This window comes from Betta splendens, chromosome 11 (genome assembly GCF_900634795.4).
Source record: "Betta splendens chromosome 11, fBetSpl5.4, whole genome shotgun sequence".
NCBI classification, from domain to species: Eukaryota; Metazoa; Chordata; class Actinopteri; order Anabantiformes; family Osphronemidae; genus Betta; species Betta splendens.
This window is the reverse complement of record NC_040891.2, coordinates 15,556,228-15,583,723: the sequence shown is the minus strand read 5'-3', so window position 1 is coordinate 15,583,723 and position 27,496 is coordinate 15,556,228. Positions and strand designations below refer to the sequence as shown.

The 27,496-nt window shown below is 50.8% G+C and overlaps 1 protein-coding gene and 1 long non-coding RNA gene across 4 annotated transcripts in view; one reads left to right on the top strand and one right to left on the bottom strand.

Moving 5' to 3' along the window:
- Positions 1-27,496, top strand: part of LOC114866085 (zinc fingers and homeoboxes protein 2-like) — a 61,496-nt gene that overhangs the window by 551 nt on the left and 33,449 nt on the right. The window contains exons 2-3 of one of the 3 annotated variants that reach the window (XM_029167733.3): positions 1,532-1,676; positions 18,281-18,414. The gene's annotated coding sequence lies outside the window, so the exon portion shown is untranslated. Of the gene's footprint in view, positions 1-33; positions 1,677-18,280; positions 18,415-27,496 lie in introns of those variants that run through there. The other 2 variants (XM_029167735.3, XM_029167734.3) reach the window with 2 other exon arrangements.
- Positions 8,985-10,878, bottom strand: LOC129604895 (uncharacterized). Its single transcript, XR_008696206.1, has 2 exons — positions 10,368-10,878; positions 8,985-10,236 (listed from the first exon to the last, which is right to left on the bottom strand). It is a non-coding gene; the product is annotated as an uncharacterized LOC129604895 (long non-coding RNA).

Here is a 27,496-nt window from a genome sequence, read left to right as displayed (position 1 = left end):
TAGGACCCACGGAACTTGGGTTTTTAACTCCTGGAAAGAAAATGTAGCCAAAGTGAGCGCAAAAGTGAAGTTATTGGAGCGGCTGGGCAGAGGCTGGAGCCGCCCGGGCGGTTCTGGTTCGGGTTCTGGTGCTGGAGCGGGGACGGGGACGGGGACGGCTCGCTTCCAGGCAGCGCGGCTCCGCGGCAGCGGGACTGGCACGAAAACCGCGGCTCCCGGCTGTCAGGCAACTTTACTGCGCTGATCTGAGGACAGTTGTGAGTCTGGTGAATGTCACCCGCTCCGCGTCGTGTGTCGCTGCGTGCGTGCGTTTGGCTTTTTTGCAGCCAACTTTTGCGTGCTCCTCCACCCCCGGGTGAAAGTGCACATAATGCATTTATTAGCCGGGGAGCTAGCCGCTAGCCCGCTAGCCGACCCGACCCGGCGCGGCGCGCGGCGCTGCGGAGCGGCTACCGCGCGCCGCGGCTAGGCGCTTTAGCTTTAGCCGATCCCCGCTCGCGGCGGCGGCGGCAGACGCTCGTCGTGGACGCCGCGCTTTCATGTCGGGCTCCGGCTCCGGCTCCTTCTGCGGCCGCTCCGACCTTCGGCCGCGGCACCGAGCCCTCGCGGAGCGGCGACCCGCTGCTCGCTCTCTGCTTTCGCCGCGTCCGCGCGGCTCCGGTGCCGCTGGCGGCAGGTTCACGCGGGGCTAGCTACAGACAGCCCGTCTGGCTGCGCGGGTCATCTGAGGTGAAGCCTCCGCCAGCGGGCTGCGCGGAACCGCTCTGGACCGCTGCTTTTAGCCGCGCTCACACACGAACCGAGCCTGGCTGCTTTTTAACCGGGCTGCGGGTTCTGGAGTGTCGGCTTTACCGTTAGAGCCGCTTTTATTTGCGTCTTCTTAGAGAAACGCAGTGTAACGTTGGTTCTGCTTGAAACTTTGAACTGGTTCTGTTGCGTGTTTGTGCTTTTAACGAGACGCGGAGTTCGTTTAATAATGTGGTGGAACTGGTTGGTGCTCGGTTTGGCACCGATGCGCACGGGTCGCCCGTTTGGTGGAAGGCGCGGACTGGTTTCCTACTGGTACACACACACACACACACACACACACACACACACACACACTGGATTCTGGTTTTACAACACAGCGAGTGTCGCTGTTTATTGTAGTGTGTTATTAAACTGATTAAGAAGCAGCTTGTTTAAACTGGTTTTTGGAAACTGGTTGTTGGATGCTTTAATATTAGACTGGTTTGCAACTGGTTTATGAAACCTCATGTATTTAGCAGCATGTCCAGTTTTTAGTCTTTGTTGTTTTGTGTAGCTTCTCGTCTCCACTGGTTTCCACAGAGTTGTCCTACATTGTGTTGTTTTACTGGTGTATTGTGTGTTGACAAACTGGGATCGTCTGTAAATGATACCACAGGTTTTTTTCTGTCCCGTGTTTCTGCTCATAATTAAACTTTTACCTTCTCCAAGTTCCTCCAGTTCAGTATGTTCTCCGACCTAATTCTCTGCCCAAATCTCGTTACATAAAATCATGAATAATTAGTTGCGCCTCTCAAGACGGTTGGAGCCACTGGCAGGGCTGTGCTGGCGGATGAAGGTGGAACCGAGCCCAGGCGACCCATGACCTCAGTCAGAGGGAAGGTCCCGCACAAAAGCCGGTTCTGGTCCAGATACAGGAGGCAGAGCAGGTGTGTAAAGTGAATGTTAGCAGCTTTTACTCGGCAACTCAGGCGCGTGTGTGTGTGTGTGTGTGTGTGTGTGTGTGTGTGTGTGTGTGTGTGTGTGTGTGTGTGTGTGTGTGTGTGTGTGTGTGTGTGTAATCATTGGAGAGCCTCACATTTCGCAGCGGCTCCACCTCCTCCTCTTCTTCATCTTCCTCCCTCCTCTATACTGCCCGGTGACAGCGTTAACATCCACCTCCTCCCGGCCGCTGCTCTGCTCTAGTTTGCAAGTGTCAGGTTATTATTATTATTATTATTATTATTATTATTTTTCTATTATCTTGCTGTCGTCGGTTCTGCTTCATAATCACATTTCCTCTCCCATTGACCGACTTTTTTGTCTCATATTTTGCCTCCATTGTGTCGCCGCCGTGTCAGGCTTTTTAATCCTATGATATGGATGCAGGGATCAGTCAGTCACGGTGCCCGTCTCCGAATCAGAGCGCGCTCACTTGCTCTCTGGCTGCTATTTATTTGCCCCCCCCCACACACACACACACACACACACGCTTTTCCTCTTCCTGCTCTCACACGCTGCTGTTTCTTTGACACACACACGTTTTGCCGTTTCTAGGGAAGTGCAGCTGTGATTTGCTGTTCGCCACCTGACCTGTCGCCCTCCTCCACACTCTCTGCAGCCGTAGTAGGCTTTTATTTCACCATTTACACTGTTCACGTCAGTGGCTTTTATTGCTGGAAATTGCAGCTCGGTGCTGGCTTTTTTTAATATTTGTGGCGATTGAAATGGACCCATTCTGCGTCTGTGTTGCCCTCCGTGGCACTCATTCATGAGGGCTTATGACAGCTACATGAGCCGGAACGAGCACTCGCGCACACACTGAGTGACAGCTCGCGTCACACACACTCTTTGTTACTCCATCAGTCTATTTATTTCTCACACATGCAGAAACATGCGTGACAGCTGCGTCTTGCACACACTCGCACATATTCACCCGTTTCCCCCACTTTGGCTTTTGATTCACTCACACAAACGTGTACTTTGTGGAATAGTGAGAGGTGGGTGTGTGCCAGGTTGTGCGTGAGTGTGTGTGTAGTGAGTCACGGAGCACATGGGCTGGTGTGTGTGTGTCACGGTGTCCTCCTCCCTCGCTGCATGGGGAAGCTCTACACACACACACACACACACACACACACACACACACACACACACACTCACAGGTTGTTTGCCGCTGAAGCTGCTCGGCTGCTGTCGGACCAAACCCATGATCCACGTCCATCAGCTGTGAAGTCTCAGGGTTTTGGACTGAGCTTCATTCTTCCGTTCATCAGGCTTTTATTTGGTCCTGGTTGCTGAATTTGAGACGAATGATTCTTAACATTTCAGCGTTTTGTGTGGAACCTTTCATTCCACAACATGAAATCAGTCCTTTAAAGTTATGTGGACATAATCCAGTAAAACCAGTGTTGTTCCTGCTCTGAAAAGACCTCAACCCAAGTTGGACTTTTATTAAAATATTTATTTGTTCCTCAAATCTAATCTTGTTTTTAAAGAAAGGACAGTTTTGTGTTGCAGCTTGTACGATCTGGTTTTTACACCTCGTAAATGCGGCCACAGTGAGATGATGGCTCTGATTGTGCTGTTGTAACTGGAGGTGTGCTGATAAACCCACTGATAAGAGTCCATTGAAGATTTATTAGTTTTGATTTTGGCTGATGAGTAACGAGAAGTGGCAAACGACATTTGACAAAAGAGTGAGCCATTAAATGGCTGCTCCACCTGAGAATCCTGACAGGTGGGTCAGTCCGCTGTGAGCGAGTCCTGCATCTGTATCTATTAACGTCTGGCGTCTCCTGAAGCTGCTAATGCAATAAGAATAAATAAAAGGGTGTCAGCTGAACGTTCTGCAGCCTCGCTGCATGTGGTCCGTCGTGGTTCTGTACGACTGACGGCCGAGGTCTGTGTCTCTGGCCGCTTCAAATAACAGCTCCTCACTGTGTATTTGTTTCGTCTGAAGGATGAAAAGAATGTTTTCTTTTCTCTTGCAAAGTGAATAACGAAAGGCTGCAGCCATTAATCAAATCATTTCCTTTTTATTTCTATAGTTACTGGTTCCAGCCGCTGTGATACTACGTTTGCAGAAAAATCAGCTGAATATTTCCTGAATATCTTTTCAGACAAAAAGCTTTTAAGACTTTTAATGGACGTGAGCGTCTCTTCCACACTTTGCAGTTTGTGTGATTGTTTTTGTGGCCCGTCCGCTGCAGGATGACGTGTTTGTCTGATTGTCTGGTGTGTGTCCAAGTGGGGCAAAGGCTGGATATGAACACGTTAAAGGAACGGCGGCCGCTGGAGCCGGATGGAGACGCTCGCTGACACTGGGAAGGTAAAACAGCCGCGTGCTTTCACTGAGTCGCTTCAGCAGCTTCAGGATTAGTCGAGTAGTTGATTTGCTCCTTTTGGGTGTGAAACTATAAATAGTAATGTGTTCAGGCAGGTTAACTGGTCCTGGTGCAGCGGCGGAGGTTTTTTACAACCGGGAAACGCTGAACGCTTGTAATTGTGTGAGGCCACGTTTGATGGAAAGCGGCACAAAGAAGCCGATTCTGTCCAGAAACACGAGTGAGGGTCGCACCGTCAGAGCTCGGAGGTGGTTTCACACCTAAATTTACTGTAGGCTTCAGCGACACGTTCCCAAAATACCACGTGTGCCGCACTTCAAGTCGGACTTTAACACAGTGACAGAAGGAATGAAATGCAAATGAGTTATTTTTGCAGATGAGAGAAAATGAGCTGAGTTGTGGTTGCGTGCTTGTCAGCTGAGAGCTCTGTAAAGTAATTAATATTAATGGAGGATGCAAATACAGCAGGAAGACTTGACTGCTGTCATGTGCGGCGGACGCTGCAGGGAGCCGCCGCCTCGTAAACAGTAAACATGTCGTCTCTCGCATGATGAAGTTTCTGTCCACACAATCACTGACAGACGCACGCGTGTCTTTGTTTTGAGCCCTGACTGTAGTTTCCCCTCTGGGCCGATCAGTTTAACATCCATGTGGGGTTCCGACCCGCTCAGCGCCTGGTGGTCGCGCGTGGGTCCAGATGAACGCGGAAACTCAGCCCGCGCGTTTGTAGCGCATGGATTTAATGGACACTGATCCACTGGACGTCCGACGGGCCGGTGTCCAGCTGCACCGTGGCCTTGAAGGCGCCGTCCGTCCGTCCGTCCGTCCGTCCGTCCCCTGAAGGAAGCAGCCAGTCGTGTTTAAGGCCTGAGCCTGACGCCGTCGGTGCTTGTACCTGAACATGCTTGTGATGTGGACTCGCTCCATGCACTCATCAGTCCACCATACTGTGCTGTGGCTCCAGCCTGCGATGGGAGGAGCCGGGCGTCACGTCCCGATGATGGAAGCGAGACGACGACACTGTGAAACGTGTCACTTTGTCATTTTGATGTAATTTACTGATCGTCCTTTAAATCGACTCCAAATTTGGGCGTTTTATTCCATCAATCACCTCGCAGACGTCGGAGTCACTGTTTTTAGAGCGGCAAACTTCAAAACCAGATGCTGTGTTTGTTATTGCTGCTTATATTATTTAGATTTCTTTTCTTCTTAAACCTCCGAGAAGTCATATTTATTCATGAAGACGCAGAAGAATGTGGTTATTTTCTCATTAAAGCCTGTCGTGTGTGTTTCTCCATTACTCAACACATGAGTGACCAGCAGCATTGATGGGCTCATCAGACAAAAAGCGTCTTAGATTATCCTCCCTCCCCCTGAGCTGTGATTTGGCAGCGAACCCCCTCCTCTGCTCGTCTGGATCGTTAATTTGAACCTTGTTTCAAACCCTCATTTATCCAGAAAAGCTCGCTGAGCACGCGTCCACACTTTTTTCATCAGCGTCCTCATTGATATTCATTTGTTTCCTCGTGTTCACACCTGGGGGCCGCCCAGCGACGCCACAGGCACGTCTCGCCATTAGCTCCACCGGGGAGGCGCTGCCTTGCTCAAGAGAAGCCGAGGAGGGCACGCGCTCCGAGCCGCGGTCGTATGAATTCACCCCGGCTGCTTGGCTTCAAAATGTGATATTTGTATGATTTTTTTTGATGAATCTGGATTTGATTTGAGTTTTTATGCATTTGCTCTGTGGTGTCATGCGTGCGCGCGTCACACACACACACACACACACACACACACACACACACACGCTGCTGTGGCTGAAGGAGACGTTTGCTTTAGTTTAAAACAACCAAATTGCCTGGAAACAGTCAAATTTGTCGTCGGCGTGTTACTCGCTGTTTTGGATGGAATGATTTAGTGCTTGATAAAAGTAAAAGAGACAAAATAAACAACATCCAACACACAAAACTAAACGGACGCTTAGACTTGGGTGGAGGAAGGTTTAAAACCGGTGGAAATGCAAATGAAACGAATAAGTCTGTGATTTCAGTTTGCAAACCTTTTCACCACAGAAGTATTTTGTGCTGAAAAAGTGGAATAAACAATAACGAATATTAGAATAAAGCATTTCCTCCGTTTACACATGAACTGATCTTTATTTGCTTTTCTCGTAGCTGAACTTCCAGTGAGAGTCGCTGGTTGCTTTTGTTGTTCATCTGATTTATTTGCAGTTGACTCGTGGGTTGCCAGGTTGTGGCTCACACGGGGAAACCTTGATGTTGATACTAAATCTTTGCGTGTTGGACTGAGCTGTGCTCGTCTGGAGTCGGAGGCTTCGCTGCAGAGCGGAGTCTTTGGCGTCTAATGTGGCAGCTATTACTGTAACAACATTCTAATTGCATATCATTACTCAGCTGACCCCGTTAGACGAAATAGCGCGATGCACGTCAGGAGCAGCTGTTCTCGGTGAAACAGGTGAACAGATGTTGCTCATCAGACCTGCAGGAAACGTTCGAAGAAGGATTTGAACTTAAATAACAAACCAAAATGAAAGTTTCCTCCACCAGATCGTTTTTCTCACATTGTTGGAAAAGCAGAGTTTCTATTTTGGTTTGTGCTGATTGAATTAGCCTCATCCTGCCAGGCTGCTGCTCTCCACATTCAGGAGTCGTAGGAACCTCCAGCTCCGTCTCGATCCACACTCCGAGTGTAAATAGGAAATAGTGTCTTGGCTGCAGCCTCTGAGACACAATACAGCTCTGTCTGTAACCAGGAAAGTTTCTCATTTACCCCGAATCTCTCCAAATCTAAAGGAGGCAAGCAAGTCTGAGACGAGCCTCAGGTTTGGCAGCAGGTGACCAGGTGTAAGGTCTCACCATCGCGGAAGAGTTCTCCAAAAAGGGGGAAATGGGCATTAAATGACTGGAAGCGGAGCCGAGGCTCTTTGTTTCTCAGCACATTGCTGTCGTGTCTCATGGTGCTTGTTTCATAGTCTGGAACTGTAACCTGTACTTCTGGCTGCGTTTGGCCAACGCCACCTTTGTGCATCATGAGCTTGGACTCATTACAGCGTGGCTCCAAGGACCCATGAGGAGTCGGACAGCGCTCGGTCGCTCAAATTAAACGTGGTCCGTGTCGTTTAGCGTCCAATGAACATTGTTAATCAAAGGGGTTTAATGACGTCATGAGCAGAACCGGGCCTGGTTCAGGTGGGGTTCGAGCCACAGGGAACCCTGAACCTTTGGCTTCAGTTCCACCGTGCGGCTCCGGGTCCGACGGGTCAGAACCGTGATGGCGTTGGTTCCTCCCTCCTGCTCTGTTCCAACAAAGCCTGGTTTCTGCTGAGGCCCAACTGAAGGCGCTGAACGCGATACTCCCCGACGGAGGCCCATTCATCTCCAGTGAAAGAATCTGGTTCAGACGCAGGAGGCCGTGCTCCACTTCCTCAACTCTCCCGTCTCCCTGTCTTTATCCTCTTTTATACGTCTGCAGGACAAGTTGCTGCGGTGAGTAAAATGATGAGAACCGGGTCCAACGCGTCACCGGATCCCTGATCAGACCTGAAATGTGGCTGCTGCTGATGATGATTGGACCAACAGAGGCAAATGGGCAACAGAGCCTCCAACTGAGATCTGATAATGAACGTCAACCCCGTGGAAGTAGGAATCGAGGCTTGACTTCAGCTTCTAGGTGGTAAAACCTGGGTGGAGTCAATAACATGACAACGAACATTCTTACATGAGCCCGTGTTTCTGTGGTCTTCGGGTTTCTGGCACCGGCCTGGTTCTGCAGGACCGTGGACCTGTTCAGGGTCTTGTGTGGTTGGGTTTGTCAGGACGCGCAGACGCAGGTGGGACCTTTTTATTGTCGGTGAAAGGCTGGTTTCACTTTTTCCTTCTGTGGCCGGAGCGTTGAGCGCTTTGAAAGCAGCAGGGCAGACTATTGTTATTCTTTCACTTCCCACCCTGCAGAGCGGAGCTGGATGCAGGTCAGCGTAGTTGCAGATATTTGTCATAGTGACCTCTTTCTCCGTGTGCGGAGCCGCGCTCACAGAAATGTGAACAGACAGACTGGGTGCGCGTCGAAGCCCCGCTGTTTGCTTCCTAACATTCACATTAATATTTCACACCGCATGTCTGTGACTCGGGATAAGGAGCCATTAAAACACAGAAGAAAAGGACGTTGCCACTTGTATTAGTCACAGGAAATGACTCTTCAAAATAAGAGCCAGGAGTGGTTTTATAATTAGGCCTGTTAGAAAAACCCTCCAGGTTTTTAAGAGACTCACAAGCTTTGAGAATATAGAGGGCTTTTCTTTGGTATTTCAAAGCATTTGTGCGTCATTACACAGTATATACAGTGGAGCGGCAGGAAAGATGGAGGAGGAAGCAGAATGTAAACTTGGAAGGAAAAGCAGTGCAACACATTTAGTCCCTTTGTGTTGTCAGACTCGGTCTCAGAGCAGAGACCTGGAGGAGGCGACTCGTTACAGGCTCCAGGCTTGTTAGTTTCCTTTTTACTTTTTAATGTGGTACAAAATTCCACGTTTTGGTGAAGTGTAGACAAGGCGTAAACCGCGGGGACTATTTTTAGGCGCTGGTGGCACATGGCTCGCTCCATCCTGCCATTTCGCCGCCTGACTCATCGCCACCACAGGAAATGAACTTCAGTCACAGCAGCAGATGGTTTCCCAAATTCACCAGCCACTCCTGGATGCTTTACTCGCCAAATTCATTCCATTTAAATATTTTTCTCTTACACAGACCTTTGAGTGGTTGGTTTGGTGCCAAAATGTCAGAATCAACAGAGAAATCTGACAGATGTGACTCAACTGAAGCTGTTTTGCTTCTAGTAATATCACTTCCTGCTCAACAGAAGCCGTTCGTTCATTTGCATAAAAAATAATTATGGAGTCGGTTTTATTTGAACCTTAAGGTTTGGCTTTATTTCGATTTTCCATTGAGTTTTGTGCAGAGACACAAGCTTGTGTTACATTATATATGTGGACGTTTGTTGTAAATAGTGGTTAGAGCTGGAAAAGCTCCTGCTTTTGCGTCTTTAGTTGTAAACTGGGCATTTTTGGACAAAGGAAGCAGATGAAGACGTGGGCTCAGGCCTCTGGCAGCTCTTTTCTGACATTTCAGTCCAGTCCAGATGAGGTAATCACTTAACAGCTAATCAACGATTAAACTAATTATAGCTGCAACAATACACGGATTAATCTGGAACAATTGTGATAATTAAGCCAAACATTCCAGTTCCAGCTTCTCAAATGTGAAGATTTGACGCTTTGCTTTGTCTTAAATCTTGACGGCACACTGAATATTTGGGGTTTGGGGCTGGTGGACAGATGAAACAAGGGGGTGAGGACTCCAGCCTGGTTTGGGCTGTTTACCATAAATACATATATTGGGCTTGGATTTGTCCTGAAGGAAATGTGATGAATGTAGGATGGAGCAGTGAAGGAGCTGAAGGTCTCATCATCAGCTTATGAAGCTTGTTCATCATTTGACCCAAGTTCTCATCTGCTCGTCTGAACCAAACCACCTTCCCACTCCAGTCACAACAGCACAGTCACTCTCATCTCATGTGAGTGTCAGAGGCTGAAAACTCATCTGTTCAAGAAGTGCCTCACGTCCTCGTCTTCCTCCTCCATCACCCTCCTCCCGTCCTTCACCCTGCAGTCGACAAAGACTTTCTTCTTTCCTCTGACAAAATCCTGAATAAAACTGTAGCTCTCTGCTCTTAATTGGAATGAAATGATGTGACGTGACCCTCTGGCCTCCATCGTGCTGCTCGTCTGATGCGCGATGCTGGGTTTTACTGCTCTGTCTTTACATGTTCTGATCCGATGAAGCGGTTCTGAGGGCTGGGCCGCTGCTGTGGATTGTGAGCGTAGACACTGCACTCGCTGGTCTTTGTACCTGAGGCCTCGACTGTCGCTCACGCTGCGTCTTTGTGTCGTTTCCTGCCGTTTAGAACCCGTGAAAGTTAAAGTCCACTAAAAATAGGAGCGATGTGTGACTGAGGTTCAGGTGAAGAACACGTTTCTCCACAGAACTTTTGCTTTCTAAACTTTGTTAAAATTAAAGGATGGACAAAATTGAAATCCAGGTTTTCATGTCAGAATAAAAGCTGAATGCTTCTATCAGAGCTGGGAGACCTTGACCTGTGTGAAGATTGGGATCAGAAGTTTTTAAATTAGCTTCAGTTTAGCCTGAATGTCAGTGAAAAGCTGGAGACGCTGGTGGATTTCCACGCTGCGCGCCTCCATTAGGAACCCTTCGTCCTGCCGCCTACCTCAAACATGCACCTTCATCCTCCGCTCTGCTCCTCCTCCTCCTTCGTTTCCCACAGTTCCCTGCTTCACCTATTGAACCCAGCCACCAGCCCAGGAATGGAGCAGGGGAACGGCAGGAATGTGGCTCCCAGTCCAGGCCAAAAACACAACAAGGAAGGCAGCCCTCCAACGCCCCGCCCCCGGAGCCAGGCTCTGTCCCCATTGGCTGGCTGGCGTAGGCTGACCACAGATGCAGGGCCCTGATTGGCCGGCTCCTGTCTTCGCTCCCGCTGCTCCCCAGCCTATCGGAGCCTCCCGTGCTGTTCCAGTGTGTGTGCGTGTCTGCGTGTGTGTCATCACTGTGATTCCTACCGACAGCACCGTCTTGAGTCCTGCCTGGTTTCACCAACATCGCTGTAGTGTAATTATCCTGGAGCTGGTGACATTGTTCCATATTAGTTCTCTGTGCAGCCACAATAAATCTGTCACACACGCACTCACGTTAGCGCTGCTGCTTATTAGCACAGTAAAAAGCCGTGTTAAAGTATATGAGGCAGGAAATGCGGCGCGCTCGGCTGCTCGGCTCCGCGTCGGAGCGGCTACAGGCCAAGTTCCTGCGCTGCTATTATTAGACTCCACCTCATCCTACAGGGCACAATGATAAAGATAAGCCGGGTCAGTCGGCTGTATCATCTGGCTCTTTGCTAATGTCACAAAGCAGCCACTGGCTGCAGGATTCAACAGCGTGTCTTTTAATAGGAGCGGGTCAAAGGTTAGCGAGAACCACGTCCTGACAGCATTGGAGGCGAAGCTTCGGAGGTTCTCGTACAGCGTGTTTGCGTTGGCAGCGGATTAGGGCTGGGCTGTCTTCTCCAATTTAAATTCCAATTTCTTTGTTGCATGAAAACAGAAATTACAGAGAGGTTATTCGTAACATGTTTCCCAACAGCACGATCCCTGAAGTATCACGGAGGATTTAAAGGCTGGATCGGAATCAGATGCTCTATAACCTTGGTGATGAAAACCATCTGGAAGACGAGGCTGGCGTTTTGCTCAGCTGTAGCGCTGTGGGAAACGGAGACGCTCGAGCCGAGCAGCGTTTTACACTTCACAGCGGCGGCTCGTGTGCTGCTGTTACCTGGAGCCAGCGGTTTACAGCAGCGCCGGGGCTCAGAGCGGTGCCACAGCCTTTCCAGCGGTTTTTGAGTGAACGGGGCAGCGTGACCTTGGGGCTGAACGCTGAACGCAGCAGGACCGCGGTTCTGGTGGGGTCATTGTCCTCTCAGCTGGTTTAGGATTCCACTTAAACTCCAGCGAAGCTTCGGAGACACTAAAATAAACAAGCGAAAGGTCTTAGATCTAGAAGGTCAAAGGTCAAGGTCTGAGGCCTCAAGAGGCTTCGAAGGACTGTCTGTTCGGTTTAAGGGGCCTCTGTGCTGATGATCTGTAGACTCACGGTGAAGCTTCTCTTCGTTTCCAGACGCGTACAGACTGTCAGGCGTCGAGGGGAACCTTCGCTCGTGACTTCCCAACTCGTTTAGAACCGAGGCCGTAAAACAAAGTGCAGGTCTGCTGTTCGGAAGCAGACAGGACTGGAGCGCTGTCATTTGGAGACGTCACCAGATGCACTCTAGCAGTGTGACGCTAAACCCCCTGCTGTTCTGAGGAAGCGTGTGGGCTGAATGCCACACGTGTCAGAGAACGAGAGGCCAGTGATGCTGAGGCAGCAGCCTCTGCTCCACGCTTTACCAGCAGCTCCCGCTTTGCTCAGGAGCACAACAGCAGCACGGGGAAACGACGCCCGAGCCGCTCGCTGCCTAAAGAGCCCCTGACAAACACATGGGCTCAGTGAATGAACTGGAATGTGCAGTCAGATCAGTGGCTCAATGAGCCGGCGTCTGATGAAACGCAGCGTTTCCTGCAGCTGCTTGACGTGAAATGGAAGCTTTGGCTTCAGGAACTGACGAACGCTCGGACCCGGGATCGGACCGGGTTCCTGGCGTGAAGCGTTGTGCGGAGGCTCCTCCTGGGCTGACGGTGGTTCGGCGCTGGCGTGGCGGTGCTGCTTGTTGCTGTGATTGCTGCTGGAGCAAACACAGCCCACACCTCTGGCTCGTCGGCGACGCCTCGGTTTCCTGTGGCAGCGAACGTGACTCCAGAGGCGTCTGCGACCGTGGCTGAGCAGCGAGCGAGGCTCTGCAGCAGCGCAGCCTCGGCACCGCGTGGTGTGGGCCGCTGCTCATTGGCTGCGGCGAACACACCCCTCATTTGGGCTCGTGGTGTATTTCCACTGCAACCTTTGTAGAAAGGCGCCTCCTCCTCCTCCTCCTCCTCCTCCTCGTCCTCCCTTCACCTTCCTTCACAGATTTCCTGTCAGACCGTCGTGTGAATGAGCCGAGCGCAGGCCGACTGAGGGCTGATGCTGATCCTGTGTTTTGCTAATTAATGTCTCAAGATTAATGTGTTGATGATTAAATGGCGTGAAAACATTACACATTCTGTATTTAAACAGCCACAGTCGCTGCCTTCGCTCGGTGCCAGGAGGCGTTTTGTCACAGCAGATTCATTAATTTTATTAATGCAGGAGATCTGAATTCAGGGAAGCAAACTGTTGAATCGGTGAGAAGTGGCTGGACGCGGGCCGAACCCTGGCCCGGTCCGGTCCGGTCCGAGCCCCGTCAGAACGCCGCTTCGGGCGGAGGGAGAGGTTTTTGGTTGGAGCCTGGCTCTTCTTCTCCTCATCTGCATCTTATTTGAATTTCCTGCTTGCATAATTCCTGGGTTAATGGGGAGCCGCTCGGCTCTGCCACAGCTGTTTTGCCTTTCGTCGCTGGCAGGAGCGGCGCTCACACAGCGAGAGGAGGGGGAGGGAAATGTTTGAGAAGGGGGAAAATCTGCAAGTCATGTGGTGCAAAAATACAGTACAAACAACGTGTGATTCCCCCGAGGGCGGAGTAGGAGGGAGGGAGTCAGTCGCCACCCTCCCACTCTGCGCCACGGAGCATGTGCAGACCCCCCCCCCCCCACGCTGCTGCTGTAATTGGCTGGTAACAGGCCTGGGCAGCACCACGCTGCACCAGGCGGTCGGAACCCAGCAGCATTAGCCTGCTCAGGCATTCACAGCCCTGTTACAGGCTGTTCGTTCGCTCATTAGCAAACCTGAGCTGGACTTTGAACCGGCGCTAATCGCTACGCACGCTGACGCAACGGATCCGACCTGCGCCGGGCTCGGACCTGCGCCGGGCTCGGACCCGCCCGAACCCGCGCCGGGCTCGGACCCGCCCGGACCCGCGCCGGGCTCGGACCCGCGCCGGGCTCGGACCCGCGCCGGGCTCGGACCCGCCCGGACCCGCCTGGACCCGCGTTGCTCTGGCGGAGGCGTGGCGCGTGTTGGGTCGAGGCTCGTTGAGTGCTTGCGTACGGGTTCGGTTCTCCTCCCTGGCTGGATTCTGCACGCGGGTCTCACACCAGGCGTTTAGAGCAGATCGTTCGGCTCTGACATTTACAAACCGAGCCACGCATACATGAATACAAAATAATTGCTGCGATAATTGATCACGGGAGTAATCACGGGGTTCTACATTTGTTTTGCGCGCTGCAGGCAGCCGCGCCTTTCATTTGGGCAACTGTTTAAAAGTCAGCGTACGCGGAGTTGAAAGGCTTGGGTTCCGTCGCCATTAACCTCGTGCCTGCTCCGGTTGTCACGGCTACGCTTTGGCAGCGGTGCCGGATCCGCCGCCGCCGCATCAGAACCCCTGCAGACAGGATGCAGCTGTGGGTCTGAGAGCTGGATGCTGCTCACCGGACTGTGGTGGCTCCTCAGGCCTGTACTTCAGGAGGCGCATGATGCGGCGTCTGCGCTGCTCGGCCTTTTATCATTAACAGAAATAAAGGCGGCCTTTTATTGGCAGGGCTGGTTTTTATGGAGGAACAGTTCGTGCTGTACCTCAGCGTGTTTAAGAGTGAGCCGTGCAGACAGAATACAATCAATGAGGCCTTATTAGATGTTTTTACTGTGTGTGTGTGTGTGTGTGTGTGTGTGTGTGTGTGTGTGTGTGTGTGTGTGTGTGTGTGTGTGTGTGTGTGTGTGTGTGTGTGTGTGTGTGTGAGAACGTGTTTCCACGTCCGTCACAGCTGTTGTGTCTGTCTTTTATTACTTTCTGAGCAGGTGGGGGCAGGTCTCTTTATTCGGCTCCTCGTCTCTTTGTCCCGTCCTGTTATTAGCTCGGTCGAGCGCCGGTCATCCTGACATATTGAGTCCTCACCGGCTCCAGATTTGTGGTGTCCTGCGTCAATAACTGGGGCAGAATTCGCCGTCGTCCACATCAGTAATGAAATCTGTGGCGTCTTTGTTGTTGGCTGTGCGATGTGAAGTCAGAGGCTCAGAGAGGAGCTAATGGTGATGGACTTTACATCCACAGTTGAACGTATTCACATCAGCAGGTGTGGTACAACTTCAGATTGGCGATTACATCCGGTAACATTAGCTTTAGTATTTGTTGGAGTGGACGCTGGGACTCAGACCAACACAGCGGCGCTGCCATTGTTCTGTGTGCGGCAGAGCTGCCGTGAGCTGGTGCAGGTGAGCCTCATAAACAGACAGTAAGAGCATGCATCAATATGTAAATGACATCAATAACACAACACAGGACTAGTGTTACAGCAGGCTCCATCAGGCCCAGCGAGTGTGAGGACGTGTGTGCTGCTCATATTGGCTCATTAGCTCTGCAGAGGCTCCTCCTCTGCTTCATGTGACAGAACTCCATTCACCACCAGCTTAACTGGTCGAGGCCTCGTCACCCTTCACGCCTCCTCTCGGCGCGTTGCAGCCGCTTCCTTTGTAATTCTGAGCCCGTTGTTGCTGCAGTAATGTGTCGTCGTCAAGTCAGAAGCGCGTGTGTTTTTTAGTGTGTCATCAGCAGCAGTGGTGGTTTTTGAAGGAGCGTCTTCATGTTCAGGTGTCTGCCAGGTTCCCACTCACATCTGTGTCACAGCAAATCACTTTAATTGGATTCATTTCCCCTGTATTTTAAATTAATTAGTAGTGTTGTGAGGTGTTCAGGGACAGTTCAGAGTGTAGGAAAACTCTGCTTAAACAAAACAGCCAACAAATGAGTCATTTGTTCCTTTTCTCATCCTTCTAACCCTGTGAACAGGATTCCTCTCTCTAATTGACCTGATTGATGAAACTCATGGACGAGCAACAGCCGCGCCACTTAAGGTGGAAACCCACAAATCTAATTACAGCCTGGCTCATTTGCATGTTTGTACGCACTAATTAAGATATGCAAAATATCCAGATGAACAACTCAGCCTAAATGCATTCAGGGCGACTCGCGGGAGCGGAGGTACGAGCAGGAGAGCAGATCGAGGCCGCGTCCTTCGCCGGCGCATTAATCTGAGGCAGGAAGTCCAGGACGTGCTGGAATTCGTCTCGGTGACTTTGACACCTAAATATTAATACGGCTTGTAGAGCTGGAGCGCGGGGACAGCTGGACCACGCATATGATGCAAAGGGACTGCAAGACCTGCAACATGCACAACATGTAGGCAGCGGTACAGTTACAGTACACGCGTCCTCTGATCCACACACAAGCATCGAGCTTCTGCTTAACAACATCAGCCTTCCTCCTCCCGGCCGTCAGTCCCACTGTGTCACTCTGTGCTGATCCAGATGAAGTATGTAAACAGCTGGCTCCTAGTTGGACTGTCCCTTTAAGCCGTGTACGGTGAAGCACGGATGGACTCTGCTGGTATCAGGCTGGCGCTGGATGGAGGATGAGGTCAGTCCTGAGGGGGATCCAGACTCTCCTCCTCTCTCCCTGCTGAGCTGCAGTCCTCTGATGATCTCATCCACTCACTCGCAGCTAATCCACACACACACACACACACACACACACACACACACACACACACACACACACACACACACACACACACACACGGCCGGGGGAAACACTGCTGGTGATTCCCTCTGACAGGAGCTGGTCACCGACCGCGATGCTGTGGCTCTACATAAACATGTACAGGATCGTGAACAGCAATATGACCCCAGATTCATCATTTCAGATACAGTGTAAAGCGTCTGATCCTTCTTGTGTAATTGTTTTATTGGTTGTCTGTGTGATACTAGAGCTGTCAGCCTCACCCAGGCTCGGACCAGTTAGTTTTCTGCTAATTCATCAACAAAACAAAAAATCAACAAAGATGATGGTCAAACACTAGCGTCCGGTCCAGAACACAGGAAGGAAACGGCGTCAGAGCTTTTCTCAGCTGTCTCTTCTTGAATCTATATTATAACTCCTTGTTTTTTACCAACTTCCAACATTTGCTTTTAAAGATTTTTTCATAAAAATGTCTGTTTTTTTTCTGGTTTCCGTTCACACGTTAGTGGATGTCTTTGTAAAACCATAAATAACAAAGAATCCTTCTATACTTTGTAGCTCATTAAACCCGTTTGTCGTCCTTTGTAGTTTGTCATCAACCTAAAATTTATTTCTATTACACTAAAACCAAAATGTCAGGGATGTGATGAAATCTGCCAGAAACAGATGCTGCCACGTTCGAGTGCGAGACGTTTGCACGTTAACAGCTCATTAACACTGTGGCCCTTTCAAAATAAAATGTGGCTTTTCTCTTGTGTTTGTGTTTTTTTATTAGGGCATCGATCTGCAAAGCAAAAACCCTGCAGTGGTGTGTGTGTGTGTGTGTGTGTGTGTGTGTGTGTGTGTGTGTGTGTGTGTGTGTGTGTGTGTGTGTGTGTGTGTGTGTGTGTGTGCGCGCGCGCGCGTGCGCGTGTGTGTGTGTGTGCGCGCACTCTCTATAAAGTGAGACTTTGCCTTTAGGTTAAAGTTGAAAATGAACTAAAGTCAATGAAAAACTGAGGGCAGCAGAAAAAAATGCAGCACGGGAAGACGCGCACACACACACATGCATACACACACACACTAGGGACAGAGTGTGAGTCATCTATACACAATTACACACCCATAAACAGCGGGTCAAGCATGTAAGAGCAGTGTGTGCGATCATGTGATGCCCACACACACATTCTATGAGTAATTAATCAGATCTCAAGCAGGTTGTGTGCATGTGTGTGTGTGTGTGTGTGTGTGTGTGTGTGTGTGTGTGTGTGGGTGGGTGGGGCCACATGACTGGTCCTTTCTCGCTGGCACACGTGTCTCAGGTGTTTGATGACCTTCCTGGTTCTCTCTTATTGGTTGGATTCTAGAGAAGTTTTATGTGTGTGTGTTTGTGGAGTTGGTCTTAAAACAAACCACGACTGTCACGTATAGAATCAGATGAGAAGGAGCAGATGTAGAAAAACACAAACTGTATCATGACATAGCAGATTAGCAGCTCGTCTGCAGGTCAGGGAAACCTCACATCTGGACGTTCTCTGGGAAACTCATTAATCTGACAACGTCTGATGAGACGTGGTGGTTTTCAGTTAAGGTCACGGTGACATTAGGGGTCATAGGTCAAGCTTAATGTGAGTTCAGCCTGTGGCAGGACGGTGCGCAGCATGCGGTAAAGCTGCACATGGAAGCCAAGCAGAGTTAAGAAGTCCGATGCTTCCAAGATGAGTCTCCTCGTCTTCCTCTGTCCCCTCTCTCTCTCTTGCTTCCTTTTACAAGTTGGCACATGTTGCCACGGTAACAACTGGCTCTTTTTTGGACCAAGTTGTGGTGGTGCAGTTTTGTTGGGTTCAAACTGCTGCTTCATTTACACACAGAGACATCACGCCGTCATCCCCACCCACCACTAACACCTCCCTCCATCAACACCTCTGAGCTCTGCATCTGCACACACACACACACACACACACACGCACACGCACACGCACACACACACACTCTGATGACGCACCGTACGTTTGATTTGTCTGCTTTCACACAGACTTTCACTCCTCTGCTGATGTCTCTACTTTCAGATCCCCATTACCCAGAGTGCCGCTGGCCATAGGATCCGTCAATCGGAGGTGAAGGCGGAGATTGAAGAAGGAGGTGCTGCCTCAGGAATAGCCCCGCCCCTTCCCGTGAAGCCCCTCCCCTCTGAGGAAGTGCAGTAAGTCTTGTGTTAAATGCATGGTTGTATGACGGCACACGTGTTTTGTTCTGGTTGCTTTTAGTGGGTCTCTTCTTTGAACCTTTGGTCGTTGAGCTGATTCTGGTGACTATTGACCCTCAGTAGCTTTAGCGTCACATCGCAGCTAGATAAAAGTTTCAGCTCGACGCCGCATCCATAAAGCGTTTCACGTCTGCATCACCTTTGCTTCGCCCGCTGGGGAAACAAAGGCCTAAAAGCTCCATGCTGCTGGTCTGAGGGTGAACTTCTCCACAGGTTCCTGAACCTCGCTGGAGAAACGAGTGAACGGCGTTTTAGCGTGTAGCGCGTGACACCAGGTCCGCGGTGTGTTTAGGGGAGGAGACGCCACGCTGGTGTTTCAGCACTTACACAATGGATGGAAGCTTCTGATTGGTTTCTCCAACTATATATTGCTTGAAGAAGGTCATGGTTCCTACAGTGAGAAGAAACCTGAGGTGTCGTGGAGCTGCACTGTGCGATGACTGTCACAGGCTTTAGAAACGTGCTGCTCAAAGGCACAAAGAGTAGATCATGATGATCCATTCAGTGGGTTCATGCCACAGACGTACGTGACAGATAAACCATAATAATTAAACCTAACCACCTGTCAGAGGTCTGTTAAATAAAACCAAAAATGTGAGAAATTAACCTGAGTCCTGCTCCTGCATTAATTACTGGAGAGCGATGACGAAGACTAAACACAACACGCAGCCTCTGAACCCCCGTCACACACCGGGTCAAACTGGGCTGACTGGACTGACTGGAAGTAGAGGCAAGAAAGGACTTTGCACCCAAATCGAGCGTTGTGCCATGTCCTTGTCCAGGGAAGTCTCATATGTTGTAGTTGTAAATGGACCCAGATCCTCAGCGAAGGCCTCGAAGATCAGGGACGTTCTGTGGGAGGATCTCAGTTCTGACTTTTATTTATGAGCCCAGTGCTGAAACGGAGACGTCTCCTCGACTTCGATGGCGGACTGCACAGGTGTTTTCTCCCAAACCATATTCTGGTGTCGGGTACGTCCTCTTCCCTCCCTTCAGCAAGAAGGAAAATTTAAAAGTGAAATCAAATCCATCTTCACATTTGGGATCTTTTGTTCCTTCAGTGTCCTTCAGTCCTTCAGAGGATTAAAAAGCAGCATGTTGCATTATTCAAGGCGTTCGCTGGGCGTCCGTCTGGTTTGTCTACGTCTCCCCCAGTTTGAATTAGTTACTCGTGAATGTGCTTGTTTTTCTCACCTGATTTGGATTTGAAGTAACTAATGCAAACCCACGACGCAGCACAATTAATCTCCTCCTTTTGTTATTCTGCTTGTGCAGAGTTTAAAAATATGATTTGTTAAATTGAGCCTCTTTTGTAACTTGCATTCATTGAAACTCTTAAAAATGTTAAATTGGAGTTTCAACTTCAGGAGAGGAGCAGAAAGGGCTGTTGATACGCGTGTGACAGAGAAATGTGACTTTGTAAAGGTGAGGAGAAGAAATTGAGTGTGAGTGATGGGCCGAGATTGGAGAAGCACATGTGGGAAGGTTGAGAGATTTGTGGTGGAGTAGGAGAAGGCCAAGACACCTTTTCTGTGCAGAGAGTGGCTCCAGGAAAAAGTCAGAGGGACACTTTAAAAGATGTGACATTTCATTTCCAAACTTGAAAACAGAGCTGCAGTTTGGTGCAGATTGGCCTTTGTGGAGTTACAGGGTGCAGATGGAGCGAGAGAGAGCCGGCTGAAGAGACGGAGGCTAACGGGAGGAAGAAAGGATCCAATGCCTCAGTTTGATCCAAGAAGCTAATGGAGGAGCTGTAAATACAGTGTGAGTGAGGCCCGGCCCGGCCCGGCCCGGTTCAGCGGGTTCAAACGTAGCAGCGTCCGCTTCCTCCGGCGCCCCTGCAGCACCAACGGCTCCGGCTCTGTAGTGGAGCTGCAGCGGCGTCAGACGTTGTGTAATCTGGGACAGCACAGATTTGAGAAACTTTTCAACAAAGCTTCTTTTGAGCGGAGGTTTTGGGAACCACATCTGGAGCCGCGTGGAGGTCCAGCTCAGTGTTTGTTATAGGGATGAAAGTCTGACAAACAGTACCTGGAAGAGAGCAGAAGCCCCCACACGGGGGGGCGTTCAGGGCCTCGGACCCGCGGAGCCGGACGTTCATGTGCAGCACATCTGGATGCTTCCTCCTCCTTTTACTCATTTTCCATGATCACTTTCAAAACACCCCTAAAACCTCGTCCAGCTTTTCCTCCTGCACACCAGCAAAATGTTTGTCCAGCATCACGTCCTCGTCCAATTTCCTTTGAAACACGGAGCCAAGTGATAATGGGTTGTCGGTCCAACACCTTTCATCATATCAGACTAAAGCGTCGCCGAGGCCTGTGATATAAACACGTTTCATAAGGAGGAGGTTTGCGGTGGCTCCTGCCTCCGTACCTCCCTGCTAGCGTGTAGCAGCACCACAGCCGCTTCCCAGCTCTTGGCTGCCGTCCACCAGCTCCTCCAGCGCTCCTGGGCCGCAGCCAGCCTGCAGGCCGGCCGCGGCCCGCTGGGTGCTGCCCCCTGCTTTACTGAATGGGCCCAGTGAAGCCAGGGTGAGGGGTGCAGTTTGCGCGCGGGGCGCTCCTGCTAAAAATATTTGCATGGGGCCGTTGGAGCAGGAGGCGTTTGGAGCTGCAGCATCCAGCTCGTGGCTGCAGACTCAGCACCTGATCGTCAGCCCGTTTTATTCCGTGGACGCGTTCCTCTGTACTTCAGATTAAAATCGAATGCACATATGTGGCTTCTTCACCAGAGCGACGTCTGACTGTTTATCACTGCGCCTTGAAGTGACTTCACTACCTATCGTCAATTTAGATTATTAGTGTTAATTATGCAAAGAATGAAAATATTTAACTGCACATCACATCAACATTTTGTCTCCAGCAGATCTAAATGTCTGCATATTCCTGCTATTAATTGTGGAAAACAAAGGCTGCACGATTAATGCGATGCCCTAATGTTGTGTCACCCTCTGATCATACTGTTGTTGATAGAATCGCCATCTGTTACCTCCAAATGCTGCGGCTGCTCTACTCCTACAGTCTGCGCCGTTGCAGGAAGCGAGCGGATCCGGCCCAGCAGTGGGTGTAGGAGGAGCAGTGCAGGTACTCTGATGGGATCTCCAACCGCTGGTGGAGCTATCGACTATGTGGGAGAGGATGACTCACCCTGTAAAGCACACACACACCTGTGGAGGAGTGTGTGGGCAGTGGTAGTGGCCTCGTTGGTGGAGCTGCTGCTGCGTTTGCTTTTCTCGCCGTCTTTCCGTCGTGTTTCGTAGCAGCACCTGCTCCGTGGCTGCTTAACGCCGCTCGTGTGATTTTCGCTCCGTCTCCGAGCTCCTGGGTTCCGACCTTTCCTTCCCTTTGGTTGTGAGTGTTTGGTGTTTGGTGGTGAGACGTGTGTGAGATCCAAAGTCATTGCTGTTGTTTGGGCACTGGATCAAAGTCATCACATCATGCAATGAACACATTAAAAGCTTTCCGTCCAGAACACGAAACCTCGATTCCGCCTGATTTAAGTTCCACTTTCAGCGCGTTTCACTTCTCGCTCCCAGCTGTTATGTGCTCAGCTTCAACACTTAAAGGTGTGAATGTGATGATGCTGGCACCTGAAGCCTCTACCGTCCTCCAACCCAGACCTGGAGCTTCAGTCCACATTTACACTTTGTCATCTTTGTATCAGTAAAAATGCTGCAGGAATAAAAACTGATGCCATTCAGACATTCTGATACTTTATTAAGGATCTTCTGTACAGAAATCCGGATTGTTTGCCCTCGTCTGACCTAAATGGTTTTATTGGCTCAATATGAGCATCTGGTCAGAGTCTTACTGTTGACTCAGCTGACTCAGAAGCATGAATGATGAAGTTTGGAGGGAGCCTCCTTCAAATGTGTCCAAGTTAGGAAATGAAGGAGGCAGGTTTTAACACAAACCAACCTGTGGTCTGACTGTTGGCCTCTTCCTGGATCTCAGCCTGGAGCAGGTTCTGTATGTTTGGATCCTCCCGTCCATCCGTGTCAGTAGCTCAGTAACGCTGGGGTTTATCCAGCGCCACATAATTGAGGCCGTGATGAAGTCAAGTGTTTTTCACAGTAATGAATGTTAGACTGTCTGGAAGGTAGATCCTCCATTCATCCACCAACACGGTTCTTCAATTTTGTTAAGTGCCAGTCAAGAGATACTCCTCAAAGATAAAAAAAAAAATTCTCAAATTGATTTCTTGGGGGGGGGGGGTTAGACGGGGCAGGTTTTACATGTTTTTACGAGCTGAAGTTAAAAGCAGAAATGGAGATTTTAAAGGTAACTAATCCAATTACAGTAAAGAAAATGTGGTTGCTGTGCTCAGAATGGAGAAGGGAAACAAGCTAATTGCAGCAGAAGAAAGCGCCTGATGACTCACATTTAGCCCTGCTGCTAATTACCAACAAAGTAGTCGCACTCTTTAGATGCATTTGTCAGAGAATATAACAGTGTGACGATGAAATCTGCTCTGAAATGGCCAGAAATTGGCAGATAATTGTGGAAATTAGCAGACAGAAGTTTGGCAGTGGCTTTGGAAGGAAGTTGGGTTTTCAAGGACGTTGGGTTTGAACACGGTGCTGCATGTATCTCCTGCATTCATAGGCATGAATGTAGTTATTGTGTTTACTGTAATAATAGTGGAAGACGGAACCTACTTGTTCTGAGGAACCTGCTTGGTTGTGTGTGGAACCTGGGATTTGTTCTACTGTAGGAACAAATCCCTGTTCTACTGATGGAAATCTATGATTCAGTGAGTTTAGAGCTCGACTCCTTTCAATGATCAACCTCAACTTGTGGTTCAGTTAGATACAAAGGTTACTTTGTTTATAATGAAGCTTTCAAGCCACAGGAAGCTGTGAATACCATATTTTTTGGGCTATAGGGTGTCAGCCGCACCCACTAGAATTTAATAAGCTGCACGAGTCCACGTTATGAGGTATTTACCAGACGCTGAAAGATGCTACACAAAGATTGATTTTTTTTGTAACGTTTAAGTACGTTAGTACTGCAAAGTCTGTTTATGGTACAGTGCCTGTAACACGGCTGGTTAAAAAAAATGAAAATCACATCAGCGTACCACAAAAGTAATTAACCACTATCTAACGCTGCCGTCTGCACATTAAAACCAATAAAGTTGTAAAGTAAACAGCCTCTCAATGATTTCGTCAAACACTTTCTCTGTCTTTCTTTCTCTGTTTTGTTGACGTTTTCCTCGTAGTTGAGGGAGCTGAGAGTTAAGGTTAGGGTTAGGTGAGCCAATAAAAATCCGCAAATTAGCCGCATTGTTGTATAAGACGCAGGGCTCAAAGCTCTGAAAAAAAGTAGCGGCTTATACCTGCACCTAAACCCCCCATAGTACCTAGCTTTATCAGCGGAGGATCAGTGTTAGAGCTGAGGAGGACATGGGGAGGCACAGTGGAGGAACAGTGGAGGAGCTGTGGAGGAGCAGTGGGAGGAGCCATGAAGAAGCAGTGGAGAAGCAGTGGAAGGAGCAGTGGAGGAGCAGTGGGAGGAGCCATGAACTAGCAATGGAGGACTAGTGGAGGATCCATGGAGAAGCAGTGGAGGAGCAGTGGGAGGAACCATGAAGGAGCAGTGGAGGAGCCATGGAGGAGCTGTGGAGGAGCAGTGGGAGGAGCAGTGGAAGGAGCCATGAAGGAGCAGTGGAGGAGCAGTGGAAGGAGCCATGAAGGAGCCATGAAGGAGCAGTGGAGGAGCAGTGGAAGGAGCCATGAACGAGCAATGGAGGACTAGTGGAGGAGCCATGGAGGAGCAGTGGAGTAGCAGTGGGAGGAACCATGAAGGAGCAGTGGAGGAGCCATGGAGAAGCTGTGGAGGAGCAGTGTGAGGAGCCATGAACGAGCAGTGGAGGACTAGTGGAGGAGCCGTGGAGGAGCAGTGGGAGGAGCCATGAACGAGCAGTGGAGGACTAGTGGAGGAGCCATGGAGGAGCAGTGGAGGAGCAGTGGAGGAACAGTGAAGGAGCTGTGGAGGAGCCATGGAGAAGCAGTGGGAGGAGCCATGAAGAAGCAGTGGAGGAGCCATGGAGGAGCAGTGGAGGAGCCATGAAGGAGCAGTGGAGGAGCCATGGAGGAGCTGTGGAGGAGCAGTGGGAGGAGCCATGAACGAGCAGTGGAGGACTAGTGGAGGAGCCATGGAGGAGCAGTGGAGGAGCAGTGGGAAGAGCCATGAACGAGCAGTGGAGGACTAGTGGAGGAGCCATGGAGGAGCAGTGGAGGCACAGTGGAGGAACAGTGGAGGAGCTGTGGAGGAGCAGTAGGAGGAGCCATGAAGGAGCAGTGGAGGAGCAGTGGGAGGAGCCATGAACGTGCAATGGAGGACTAGTGGAGGAGCAGTGGAGGCACAGTGGAGGAACAGTGAAGGAGCTGTGGAGGAGCCATGGAGAAGCAGTGGGAGGAGCCATGAAGAAGCAGTGGAGGAGCTGTGGGAGGAGCCATGAAGGAGCAGTGGAAGAGCCATGAAGGAGCAGTGGGAGGAGCCATGAAGGAGCCGTGGAGGAGCCATGAAGGAGCAGTAGGAGGAGCCATGAAGGAGCAGCGGAGGAGCATCGGAGAAGCCGTGGAGGAGCAGTGGGAGGAGCCATGGAGGAACAGTGGAGGAGCAGTGGAGGAGCCATTAAAAAGCAGTGGAGGAGCCATGAAGGAGCAGTGGAGGAGCCATGAAGGAGCAGTGGAGGAGCCATGAAGGAGCAGTGGAGGAGCCATGGAGGAGCTGTGGAGGAGCAGTGGGAGGAGCCATGAACGAGCAGTGGAGGACTAGTGGAGGAGCCGTGAAGGAGCAGTGGGAGGAGCCATGAACGAGCAGTGGAGGACTAGTGGAGGAGCCATGGAGGAGCAGTGGAGGAGCAGTGGGAGGAGCCATGAACAAGCAGTGGAGGACTAGTGGAGGAGCAGTGGAGGCACAGTGGAGGAACAGTGAAGGAGCTGTGGAGGAGCCATGAAGAAGCAGTGGAGGAGCTGTGGGAGGAGCCATGAAGGAGCAGTGGAAGAGCCATGAAGAAGCAGTGGGAGGAGCCATGAAGGAGCAGCGGAGGAGCATCGGAGGAGCCGTGGAGGAGCAGTGGGAGGAGCCATGAAGAATCAGTGGAGGAGCTGTGGGAGGAGCCATGAAGGAGTAGTGGAAGAGCCATGAAGGAGCAGTGGGAGGAGCCATGAAGGAGCCGTGGAGGAGCCATGAAGGAGCAGTAGGAGGAGCCATGAAGGAGCAGCGGAGGAGCATCGGAGGAGCCGTGGAGGAGCAGTGGGAGGAGCCATGGAGGAACAGTGGAGGAGCAGTGGAGGAGCCATTAAAAAGCAGTGGAGGAGCCATGAAGGAGCAGTGGAGGAGCCATGAAGGAGCAGTGGAGGAGCCATGGAGGAGCAGTGGAGGAGCCATGAAGGAGCAGTGGAGGAGCCATGGAGGAGCTGTGGAGGAGCAGTGGGAGGAGCCATGAACGAGCAGTGGAGGACTAGTGGAGGAGCCGTGAAGGAGCAGTGGGAGGAGCCATGAACGAGCAGTGGAGGACTAGTGGAGGAGCCATGGAGGAGCAGTGGAGGAGCAGTGGGAGGAGCCATGAACGAGCAGTGGAGGACTAGTGGAGGAGCAGTGGAGGCACAGTGGAGGAACAGTGAAGGAGCTGTGGAGGAGCCATGAAGAAGCAGTGGAGGAGCTGTGGGAGGAGCCATGAAGGAGCAGTGGAAGAGCCATGAAGGAGCAGTGGGAGGAGCCATGAAGGAGCAGCGGAGGAGCATCGGAGGAGCAGGGAGGAGCATCGGGGAGCCGTGGAGGAGCAGTGGAGGCCATAAAAAGCAGTGGAGGAGCCATGAAGGAGCAGTGGAGGAGCCATGAAGGAGCAGTGGAGGAGCCATGGAGGAGCAGTGGAGGAGCCATGAAGGAGCAGTGGAGGAGCCATGGAGGAGCTGTGGAGGAGCAGTGGGAGGAGCCATGAACGAGCAGTGGAGGACTAGTGGAGGAGCCGTGAAGGAGCAGTGGGAGGAGCCATGAACGAGCAGTGGAGGACTAGTGGAGGAGCCATGGAGGAGCAGTGGAGGAGCAGTGGGAGGAGCCATGAACGAGCAGTGGAGGACTAGTGGAGGAGCAGTGGAGGCACAGTGGAGGAACAGTGAAGGAGCTGTGGAGGAGCCATGAAGAAGCAGTGGAGGAGCTGTGGGAGGAGCCATGAAGGAGCAGTGGAAGAGCCATGAAGGAGCAGTGGGAGGAGCCATGAAGGAGCAGCGGAGGAGCATCGGAGGAGCCGTGGAGGAGCAGTGGAGGAGCCATTAAAAAGCAGTGGAGGAGCCATGAAGGAGCAGTGGAGGAGCCATGAAGGAGCAGTGGAGGAGCCATGAAGGAGCAGTGGGAGGAGCAGTGCAGGAGCTGCAGACGATTGTATTCGTATTCAGGTCTGACTCGATAGCTGGGCAGCGATAAATGGAGACTTTACCAGGAAAGGCTTGTGCAGGACTTGTATTTTTAGTTGTGTGCAGCATTTTTTGCAGAAAACATGTGAGGTTGTAGGATTCAACTTTTCCGCACATTTTACACCAATTTTGTCACGTCGGTGCGATTTTCTGGCGGCTCAGAGTCAGTGTTTTCACAGAAACACCTTCACGTCAGCGAGGCCGACGCGGGTCACGTGTCGCACATTTCAGAGAGGAACATATGACGACACGCTGAAGCGCTAACAGCGTTCGGCGAGGAGTGAAACGCTCCGAGTGCGAACTCGCTTATGAATAAGAAGCAGATCCGAATGTTTCTCAGGTATTTTCCTGAAAAATGTAGCGCGAGTGTGAGTTTCACAGAGCTGGGATCACATTTCTGCTGCTCAGAGGTGGTTCGCAGTGATACTCCACTGATAGCAAACAGTCCTCCCAGCGAAGGCCAATTGGAGATAGACTGCTGGGAAATTTCTAAAATTACTATTCCAAATTTACAAGGTGGAGCGCTGCCACTGTTAGACAGTTTAGGGAGAGCCGCGGTGCGTAAACCGCTTTAGTTCGCCTCCTGCTGTGATG